The 11085-nt window shown below is 38.3% G+C and overlaps 1 pseudogene; it reads right to left on the bottom strand.

The window, feature by feature from the left end:
* Positions 1–10488: 10488 nt before the first annotated feature.
* On the bottom strand, positions 10489–10708 carry LOC114009248 (uncharacterized; annotated as a pseudogene).
* Positions 10709–11085: the final 377 nt, after the last annotated feature.

Below are 11085 nucleotides of genomic sequence, written 5' to 3'. Positions count from 1 at the left end.
AAGCACTGCACTCCTGCCAGCCCTATAAATACAATGCTATGTGAATCATGATTTATTCTCTCTCTCTTTCTCTCTTTTTTTTTGGGGGGGGAGGTAACTAAATCAAATGCAGAAATAAATCAAAGATTTCTGATACCAGCTGTGATGGAGTAATGGGAATAAGATTTATCTTCTCACTTAAATAAGCAGAAATATGAACAAAATATTTGAAGCAATGGTTTTTACTTATTGAGCCACAGATAACAGAGGACATGATCCTTGAAAAAGGGAAAGTAAATGAAGGAATTCCTACATGTACCTCAGGTCCTGTCTAGAGAGTTTTCAGGCCCATCCCAGCCAGGAGAACCAAATCAAGCCTGTAAGTCTCTTTGTATTGGTAAGAGTTGGAATTGCAGGAAACCAAGTATGCTAGAGTTTTCAGAACAAAATACTAAAGAGAAAGACTTCTGAGGTCTGCAGAAGTATCTACCCAAGTCTTTGGCAAAGTTCTGGTCTGCATTATGTGAGGTAACTACTGAGGCTAGGGAAATAATGGCCAGAAAGTATTGGAAGAGTAAACCCCAAAGAGCTCATAGGGCTAGGAACAGTTTGCATCCCAATCAGCCAGTATGAACAGGACAATAATACACAGGTTGAGTGCTCAAAAGGTATTGCTTCAGAGATAGGGACCCATTAGCTTAAGATTAAAGAGTGTTCTTGACCCACCGTGGCAAACTTGAAAACAAACCTCAAAACGGTGGAAGTCATTTCAAGTAACTTATTAGAACAAAGTCCGTAATAATTGTTTCAAAGATGACAACAAAATCCAGCAGCCAACAATGCAAAAGCACTTGTCTAATATCTCATAAAAATGACTAATTATGCATAGAAGCAGGAAATATGCTTTATACCCAGGAAGAAAACCAATCGGTAGAAGTATATACTCTGACATGAAGACAATGATAGAATTAACAAAGACAAATAGCTTTGTAAATAGACTCCATCAAATACATAAAAGAAATCATTAAGACAGAGGAAAATGTGACATGATTAAATATATTTCTAGAAATAAAAATACAATATATGAAAGCAAAATACACTGATTAGGATCAATAGAATTTTAGAAATTGAAACCTAAAAAATTAGTAAACATGAAGATATGAAAACATATCTATTAACAAAATAAAGCCCAGATGGAAATAAAACTAGGGAAAAAAAAAAAAGAACAATACATGTGTAAACTGTGAGACAAATGCAAGTGGTCTAACTTACAAATAATTGTATTCCCAGGAAATAAATGAAGGACAGAAAAATAAAATACAGTGGAAAATTTTTTTTCAAATTTAATGAAAATGATAAGCCCATAGAGACAAAAATCTCAATAAACCCTTCGCTGAAGCAGTATTTACAAAGTTATATTAAGATATGTCATTTCCAATTGTTGAAAACTAGTAACAGAGAAAATCCCCAAAATAGTACATGTTACATAAAAAAGAACACAAGAACAGCACATTGGGAAAAGTAAAGGACAGTAGAAAAAAGAAATAACTTAAAAGTGCTAAAAGAAAATGTGTCTTCCTAAAATTCTATACGCAGAAAAAACATTCACAAATGAAGGCAAACATAGCATTTTTTTTTTCAGACACAAAACTGAGAGATTTCATCATTGATAAACTAGCATTGTGGAAATGTTAAAAGAAATCCTTGGGGATGGGAACCAGCAGTTAGCGTAATGGCTATGTCGCTGGACTCCCACGTAGTCGACCGCGGTTCGTGTCCCGGACCCGGTGGCTTAAAACTCACGCCGGGAGCGTGTGCGTGTGCGTGCGTGCCCAAGATCCCGAGAGGAGAATGGAGGAGAAGGGATTGCGGCGTGACCATACCCCCTGGGGGGTGATTTCTCGCTTTCTGTCTCTCTGTCTCTGTCTCTGTCTGTCTGGCGAGCACACGCGCCCTACAGTGAAAATCTCTCCAAAAAAAAAAAAAGAAATCCTTGGGCAGAATGAAATTAGGGGCTACAGAATAAAATGAAGAGTATTGGAGAGAGGATATAAGTAAAGAAGACCTCTTTCTCCTCATTTTCAGTATCATTAAAAATTAATCATTAGGCCCAGGTGCAGTGGTGCAAGCAGTAGGAGACCTCGCCACCAGGTTAGTCTTCATGGGAGGCCCAAGGTCAGTGCCTGGACCAACCTAAATAGGCAGGAACGTGGTGAATCCAACTCTCTCTCTCTCTCTCCCCTCCTAATCTCTTTCTATCTGTCACACACACACACACACATACACACACACGTATTTACCATCCAGTTATAACATATTTTGTTAGTATTTTCTATATACTAGTGGAAAGAGAACTGTGTCTATGTGTGTTTGTATATATCTAAATATATATCTACACACACACACAAACACATGTTAAATTAATTGGCTATAGAGTAATATGTGATGGAAAATATAAATTTCAGATTATTAAATTTGTTAAAATAGTTTTCTGTTTCTAGTTAATGATGTTAAACATCTTGCAATACTTTTTACTTAAAATTGACATCTCATTAGTACAATTTCTAAAATATATATTGTATAATATATATTTAGTAATCAAGGTAACATATGTAGTAAGAGTTTTGTTGCTAAAAAGACAACACGCACACACACACACACACACACACACACACAATTTATTTATTTATTTAGCCCATGAGTACATATGCTTGCTGGAGAAAGAGAAAGTGAGAAAGCACCCTTAGAAACAATGGCCACACTGCAATCCTTTCTCCTCCATTCTTCTCTCAGAATTTTAGGCACACACACACACAACATATACTGCATGTTTTTTAAGCTGCCAGATCTGGATCTCCAAGTGCACTGTCAGCCATGTGAGATCCAGCCTCCTTAACCATCATTCCATGGGCTGGCCCCATACTCGATATTTAGTATTGGTACCTGGGAAAATAGATCCTCTATCCATCTCCTGTGTTTGCCTCTGTTTCAACTCTGTTATGTTCCTCTGTTGACTTGTCTCAAATCTGCTGTCCCCTGCTTCGATTCCAGATCCTTTTCCATATCATGCCCTCTTCGTCAGGCTTCCGAGTACAGCTGGTCTGCTCCTTGATGACATCTCTCATCACTACATAGGACAGTATTTCACTCTTAGCATGCATTATTTCAATATTATATTCCCAGCACTGAATGGAGTTCTGGTCACACAAAGAGCAATTTACATCTTTTTGGGAAATAAGTGAGTGAGTAACAATAGATAAAATATGCATATGATGTTCGCTGGCATGTACACAGTCTACTTTTTCAAGATTAGTACTTTCATAGGGATAATTACTGGTCATTCTAAACTGAAAATACTTGGAAGGAAGGGATCATTCTTATTATATTCCCAAGTGTTGAAGTTCTCTTTCTAACAGTCTATGGGAAATACTAGCAAAATACATTATAGTTGGATGGTATTCCAGCTTCTCACTCTGTAGATGAGGTAACCAGGGCCCAGGGAATCCGAAGTCACTTAAAGTGGTAAACAAACTCAGTTTCCTGTATCCTGGTCTCATTGTCATTCATGCATTCAGCAAAGAATTATGAATCCCTGTGCTCTGTTAACCATTTTCAAAGTTAAAATTATTGAAGTTTCTGGAAAAAGTAGTTTTTGGTCATGGATTAAGAGTCTGGATTGACCTTCCAAATCTAACAAAAACACTGTAGAAAACCATACTTAGGATCATATTCCACATGCCAGATCATTTAGTTTGGGTTAATTAGGTTTAATATTTTAGTATAAAAGAGATTCCTAATGAAGCTTATATTAAGTAAACCCAAGAGTCAGATCAAATTTTATTAAGTTTATGTTAATTATGACCTTTATTGGAATACCAACTTCTTCTTAAAATAATAGTTTTTAAAAGGTGTGAGAAAATAGGTTTTAGCAATGTTTTATGGAGAAAATGTGTCCATTAATAAAATTTATCTCTATCTTTTTAAGAAAATGTCTCTTTTGGAATAAAGATAACTTAAGCAGTGACAATCAGTAAACTGGACATTTAAAAGTTGGTGGCAGGTGGCCAGCAGATGGCCTAGCAGTTACATTGCTGGACTCCCACATGACTGACTATGGTTCGAGCCCTGGACGCGATGGCTGTAAAATCATGCTGGGCACATGTGCATGCATGCCTAAGATCCTGGGTGGAGAATAGAAAAGGGATTGTGGCTTGTCGATGTTCCCTGGAGGCGGGGAGGGCACGGCTATTTCTCACTTTCCCTCTCACTGTCCGTAATTCTTTCTCTATCTCCAGCAAGCATATTTGCCCTAAAGCAAAAAAAAAAAAAAAAAACCTAAAAAATAAATAAAAAGCAGTGGCAGAAGCATTAAAAATGTAGTGAAAACAAGAGTCCAGGTGGCGATTCAGTGGTAACCAAGTGAATCCACATGGGGAAGTCCTTGGTTCGCAGGTGAGGCCTCCCAGCCATGTACATGTGTGCCCATGATCTGGCATGACTGAAGCTAGAGTGGATTGTTACATGAGAACTCTGTTAGGGGTGCCTGTCTCTCTATATCCCTGTCTTCATTTTGCTCTCTCATGAAAGGAGTAAATCAATCAATGTAAAAGGCAGTATAGCAGTTAAGTGCCGAGTGGAGGAAGCTGGAGGAAGCCATGTGACCACAACTTGAATCTTGGCTCCGTGGGGCAACACAGCAGGCACACATGGGCACATGTGTGGACCCTGACAAGGTGAAGGGATCAGGAAAAACGGTATAGAAAAAAATTAGAAAGCTCTAGCACTGACAGAAGCAACAGCTAGATGGGAGCTCAAAGGGAAGGCGGTATGGTCTAAATAAATTAGCAGTGGCTTGAGAGCTGATGTGTAAGAACGGACCACTGATAGTCCCAACACAGTGAAATTTTGAAAATACGATATGATTTTTAATTCACTGAGCATCCATACTTTCTGACTCTACATTGACAAATTAATTCATTAATGGACTATAATACAGGAATGCTATGGAGTTTTTGTCTATAGGATCAGTTTAATTTGGAGCCAACTTTTATTATGAATTTAGTCAACCCGAACAATACTTTCAAGTAGTGTGTTAAAAGTAAATACTACCTTACTACCTACCTGTTTCTTCTCTCAACTTCAGGAACTATCTATATATATATATATATAGAGAGAGAGAGAGAGAGAGAGAGAGAAAGAGAGAGAGAGAGAGTGAGAGAGAGAGAGAGAGGTTTTTGCTATAGGGCACATGTGCTCTTCAGAGAGACAGAAAGAAACAGAAAGCAAGAAGTCACGCCTCCCCCCCCCAGGGGGATGGCCACACCACAATTCCTGCTTCTCCATTCTCCTCTTGGGATTTTATGTACTCAGACATATGTGCCTGGTGTGTTTTAAGCCACCAGGTCCAGGACTCTAACTGCAGTCACCTGCGTGAGAGTTCAGCAACATAACTGGTCTCTTCAAGAAATAGGTTAACCAAAGATTGCCATTGTTGTATCACAGCCTTACAAATATTCTATTAGTTGTGCACATTTTGAGTCAGAAAGAGCAATAGTCTTCTCTGTAATTGTTTTTTAATAGAAAAAGATATTGCTGTGTTCCTTTTGTAATTAAAATCCATGCAAGGTAATTTAGAATAGAAATCACTAGAAGAAAGAAAAAATTATAATACAACTAACAAAATTCAGACATGGAAGAGGAGAGGTGGTCAAGTTCCTCGGTATTTCCTAAAGAAGAACAAAATGATTTGCTATAACAATGATAAATCAAGCTACAGAAAAATAAGCTTATCAATTAACATTGCGATGAGAAAATGTTATTGTAGGAAATGGAATGAGAGGTTTGGTGGCAGAGTTTCAATTTCCATTATTCTGTCCACTGCCTTGTGAATGCTGCTTTGCCCCAACACCTGTACATAGCTATGTTTCCAACTGTTAAACTACTAACAGTTTTCACATCATTTTAATGAGATACATGCCTCTAGAAGCAGCAAAGGGCTTTCAGTTAAAGGTCTTAACTAATAAAAGGAAGCCTTTTATTCAAGGGTGGAATCTTGGATAACATGGAAAGTCATCCAGGTTTGGGCAAACTCAGGAAGACGGCATCCAGCTGCTCCCACCTGTAAACAGAGGTGTAATAAAGCGTGGCTCACCAGACCTTGCATTGACACATGTCCTAAAACATATTCGTATCACTGCCTCAATTTTAAAAACTCTGGTTTCTAATACAGATTCTATTTAAAGGCAACCAAAATGGGATAGAATAACTGAACTTATCTTAGATCTTTTCCTTTACTTCCACTTGTTATAATCCTCAATTCTGGAGTTACTTATTATTCTTGGATGTGTTATTTAATTTTTATTCACTATTATACATACTGGGGACTTTGGAGGACATGGGGGGGGCGGGCATCTAATCCATTAGAAGTACAAATACATAGATGAAACTTTCATGTGAATCCGAACAACTCCTCTGAAGAATGAGAACGTGAGAAAGTGAATTTCGAGCTCATGCCAATGAGGGCCGTGGTACCTTAGCGAGAGTCTGACTACTGCCGGTTTGGGGCCCTGCCGCAATCACTCTACCTCCAGCAGCAAGTCTTTTCAGAGAGCCAGGGACCCGTAGGGATCTGAAGTCATGGTGGGGGCAACACCAGTGTTTACACCGTCAAGTCCTGCCTGCCAGACGGTGCCACGGGGAAGCAGCGTCCCTGGCAGGTGGCTGGTTTGCCTTGATAGTCCGATACCTATTTCTGGTGAGGCTACCTTCCTCTCCTTGTTTTGCTCTTCTCTATCCTCGACAAAAAGCCGTCTTCCCAAGAGCCTCTCCCCGTGCCATGGACCAGAGTTCATTTCTGTCAGTTCTCAGGTCGATAGCCCATCACAGAGTAATGTCCAAACATGAGAAATTGTGATAATTAAACTTCATGTTTTTCCCTTTGCACAGAATAACTAATCGTAAAAATTGGCAGTCAGCCTGCCATTTGAAAGTGAAGAAAACATCTTGTTTTAACATCTGAGCAGGGATTTTTTTTTGTAATCTGTAAACAATTGGACCATATGTAGTGTGATGGGAAACAGGAAGGCTGTGCTAGAACATCATTGAAGGAGCCTCGTGTTTAATCACTGTTCTTTGATTCACTGAAATAGAAATTAGCTATTTAAGTTCTGTGTTTTATCCGAATTTTAAAGAGACAGATTTTCCTAAAATACCAGACAACAATTGACAATTTACCAAGTCAAGACTGAGAAAAGGTCAAAGGAATTCCCATTTTTAAAATGTAAATATGTTTTGAAGACACCTAACCAGGTAACAGATGTAACCAGGGGGTTTTACAGCCTTTGTTTTGGCCTGTGATCCACTTTGGTGGTACAAAGAATCTCTGTGCAATATGGTTCAATTCTCAGAAGGTGTTTTTTCCCCTCTAAATAAATTCTGCTGATGGCATTAATGTTAAACAAAAATATCACCACTGATTAAGTTGAAATTTTAAAAACTGAAATAAATAACATTTCTCCTAACTGTACTATATATATGTATTTTACTTACTATGTATTGCCTGGGCAAATTAGCTGTAATGTTGAAAAAGAGTAACCATTGAAAGTCGAAGGTAACTTGAATTTCTCATAACTTATAAAGGACACTTATATGACTAAATTTCTTTAGAAGTGGTTGATAGCACTTAAAGAAAATGACCAAGAGATTTTGGAATAATTATATGGCAGCAATTCTTAACACTGTGTAAGAAGGAAATGTGGTTAAGCAGGGGCACAACCAGATTCCCTGCCTAACTCCCCATTACCAAGATTTTAAGTCGTGTACGACTAACTTTTAAAATATTTTATTTATTTCTTCTATGAGTAAGAGAGACAGAGAGAATACAGAAGACACTACCCCAACAAGGGCTCAGTGCCACAATCCATCCCCAACCTCCAGCCTGCCATAGATCACGGGCAAGTGCATACCTGGCATACTCAGGGAGATCTCTGGACTTGAACAGTCTTCCCATGTGAGATTGCCTTGCAGAGCACTGCATTTTACTGTGGCACCACCATTTGGCCCCCGTGTGGCCAATTTTACCTTTCTGTGCCTTGGTTTCCTTTTACTTAAAAATAGCTGGTTAGATTAATTTAGTGATTTTTTTAAGGATTATTTATTTAACTTTATTTAGCACTGTTACTTCTTCTTTTTTTAAATTGCTATATGACATGTGTACTCACCAAAGAGAGAAACACAGATGAGAGAAAGAGAGGAGATGAGAAAGTAAGCCACCAGGTCTGGGACTCAAACCTTAGTTGGCCATGTGGGAGTCCAGCACCTTAACACCACGCCATATACTGGCCCCAGATTAGTAATTTCTTTCTTTCTTTCTTTCTTTTTTTTTTTTGGAGAGGTTTTTCCTATAGGGTGCGTGCGCTCACCAGACAGACAGAGAGAGACAGAGAGATAGAAAGCGAGAAATCATCCCCGGGGGGAGGGGGATGATGACCATGCTACAGTCCCTTCTCCTTTTTCCTCTCGGGATCTTGAGCAGGCATGCACACACACTCAGTGTGAGTTTAAGCCACCGGGTCCGGGGCTCAAACCACGGTCAACTACAGGGGAGTCCAGCGGCATAGCCATTATGCTAACTATTGGACCCCAGTTTAGGAATTTTTTAAAAATAAAGTTTGTTTGTTCTTCAGAGAGAGAAAGAGACAGAAACTCTTAGCAAGACTCTTAGGCTGTCATCCATCCCAGTTTCAGCCAGCCAGGATCATCATAGCCTGTGCAAATATAAATGGTGTGTTTAGGGAGGTTCTGGGACATGAACCCAAGACTTTTACAATATAGATCCATTAGTATCACCACTACGACACCACCAGGTTCCCAGGACAGTGATTTTGAAAGGCAAAAGGAGTGAGCTAATCAGATTGACCTGAGGAACTTTTGCAAAACCTGCTGGACTAGAATATCTCCTGCCACTCTCTTCTCCATACCTCCTCCAAAAGCCACTGCAACATGAACTACCCTTGGCAATGGAGTACTACTGACTCAGGGCATTGCCCAATAATAGTCTACTTGACATTGAAGCTTTCAAAGTCAAAGTATCTCATTAATGGATATGCTATATCTCATATTTTTCATTTTAGGGCCCAATTATTTCTTTACTTAGGTTTTTTGGCATAGGGCATGTGTGCTCACTGGAGAGAAACAGAGAAAGGGAGGAAGGGAAATCACCCCCCAGGAGAGATGGCCGTGCTACAATCCCTTCTACATTCTCCCCCTGGAATTTTGGGTACACAGGCATGTGTTCCCAGCATGATTTTCAAGCCACCAGGTCTGGGACTTGAACCACAGTCGACTGTGTAGAAATCCAGCATCTTAGCCACCACACCACCTGCTGGCCCTGGCCTCCAATATTTTTATCTTGATAAAGTTTTGCTTTAATGTTGATAATTGTAATATTTTATTGGGTCAGTTTCCTACATTAGATTTAAATAGAAAGAATTTATTTACTGATATTTTGCCATAAATTCTTTAAGGCCTCAACTGCCTTCTAACTTCAGTCTTTTCTGGAAAGTTGTACTTATGGGTCTCAGCCAGCAAGCTGAAATTGACAAAGGAATGTTCCATTTCTCTGCTGTAAAAGTTGTACTTACCTTGTTTTCATGAAACCAACCTCCGTTTCCAAGGAAACAGGAACAAAAAGGCAGTTGGCAGCTAGCATCTGGGACTTAGAAGAACTCTCACATGTCAATTTCAACTGCTGACTGCCGGCTCAAACCTAAAAATGTGGAGTATGAAAATCACCTTCAGACTTTTAACACACAAAAGAATATTAAAGCAAGTTATTTTTTCTTCATTTTTAAATAATTGGGTTTAATAGTAAACTAGTTAAAATATCATTTGCAATACTATAATAAATTACATATTGTTCAATTATTACAAATAGCTCGATAGAAACTCAAGTGTTATTATAAAATAGTAGGCACATATACTATAGGAATAATTTCTCAATTTACATCATTCGTTATTGCAACTTTCCTTTTTTTGCTTAAATTATATTGTTTTCTTCTATCTTACTGCTTTTTAGGTTTCCAACACCTTACTTCTTTTTCTTTTTTCAATTTATGTGCATAATATACAGAAGTCTTTTGTGTTATCCATAAAGCTTTGTGGCCATTTTTTTTCTACTATTTATTTCTTAGCTATTTGTTTATTTCTCGTAATATATCTTTTGCGGAGACATATGGGAGCCTCAGTGATCCATGACCAAGGCAACACAGCTTCAACTGTATTAATACACTGTAGGCCATTGGCCCTCTAAGCACACTGCATTGCTTTCTAAGGTCCGTCATTGGAAGCTTATTCCAGTCTTCTACGCCCGTAGATCATGCATGCCTCTTGCTATTTCTCCCAGATTGCTCCTCTCAAATCACAATGGCCTAATACAGGAAGGCAGCCATTTTTAGTGTGTTAATAGACCATTTTAATGACAAAACATCAGAATACAAGTTGGCAATTTTTTCTTGAGCAGTGATTCATAATTTAGGCCTAGATACCCAATTTAGCACAATGAGCTTCTGCTGAGTAGCACTTGCTCTGCCTGGTTAGTGGCTTCAGAGTTCCCCTCTGGCTTCGTCACTCCAGATAGTCTCCAAGCCTTCTTTTTTTCTAAAGTTTCAATTAGCAATAATCATGCCTCGGATAAACCTCATTGGCTATGATAGCGACACCACGCAAAGCTAGTCGTCAAACCTTCTTATTTCATGGTTCCCAGATTCATTCATTAAACTCCTGCTAAAAAACTATTCTGGTTAGTATGTGAGATTTGCACAGGGAAGAGGTAAGATGTTTTTATTTACATGGAAATAGAAACTTTTGGAAATACTTTAAACATTTAGATAATCCTAGGAATTGAATAATGATAATCATTAAAATAAAATATCAAATTAATACTTACACTTTATTTTTGTTTGAATTTATTTAAACACCATTTTCTAGTTAAAAATATGTCTTTTAGAATATCTCTTTCTTGGCTGTTTTGAATTCTAGGATCCTGTGAAAGGATATTAGTAGGTAAATCATTATGTAAAATTGTACCTGCAAAGATTTATTAGATAT

The sequence above is a fragment of the Tupaia chinensis genome, unplaced genomic scaffold, assembly GCF_000334495.1.
Source record: "Tupaia chinensis unplaced genomic scaffold, TupChi_1.0 Scaffold000498_1, whole genome shotgun sequence".
In the NCBI taxonomy this organism is placed as follows: domain Eukaryota; kingdom Metazoa; phylum Chordata; class Mammalia; order Scandentia; family Tupaiidae; genus Tupaia; species Tupaia belangeri.
The sequence above is the reverse complement of the archived record's forward strand: the minus strand, read 5'-3'. Positions and strand labels throughout refer to the sequence as shown.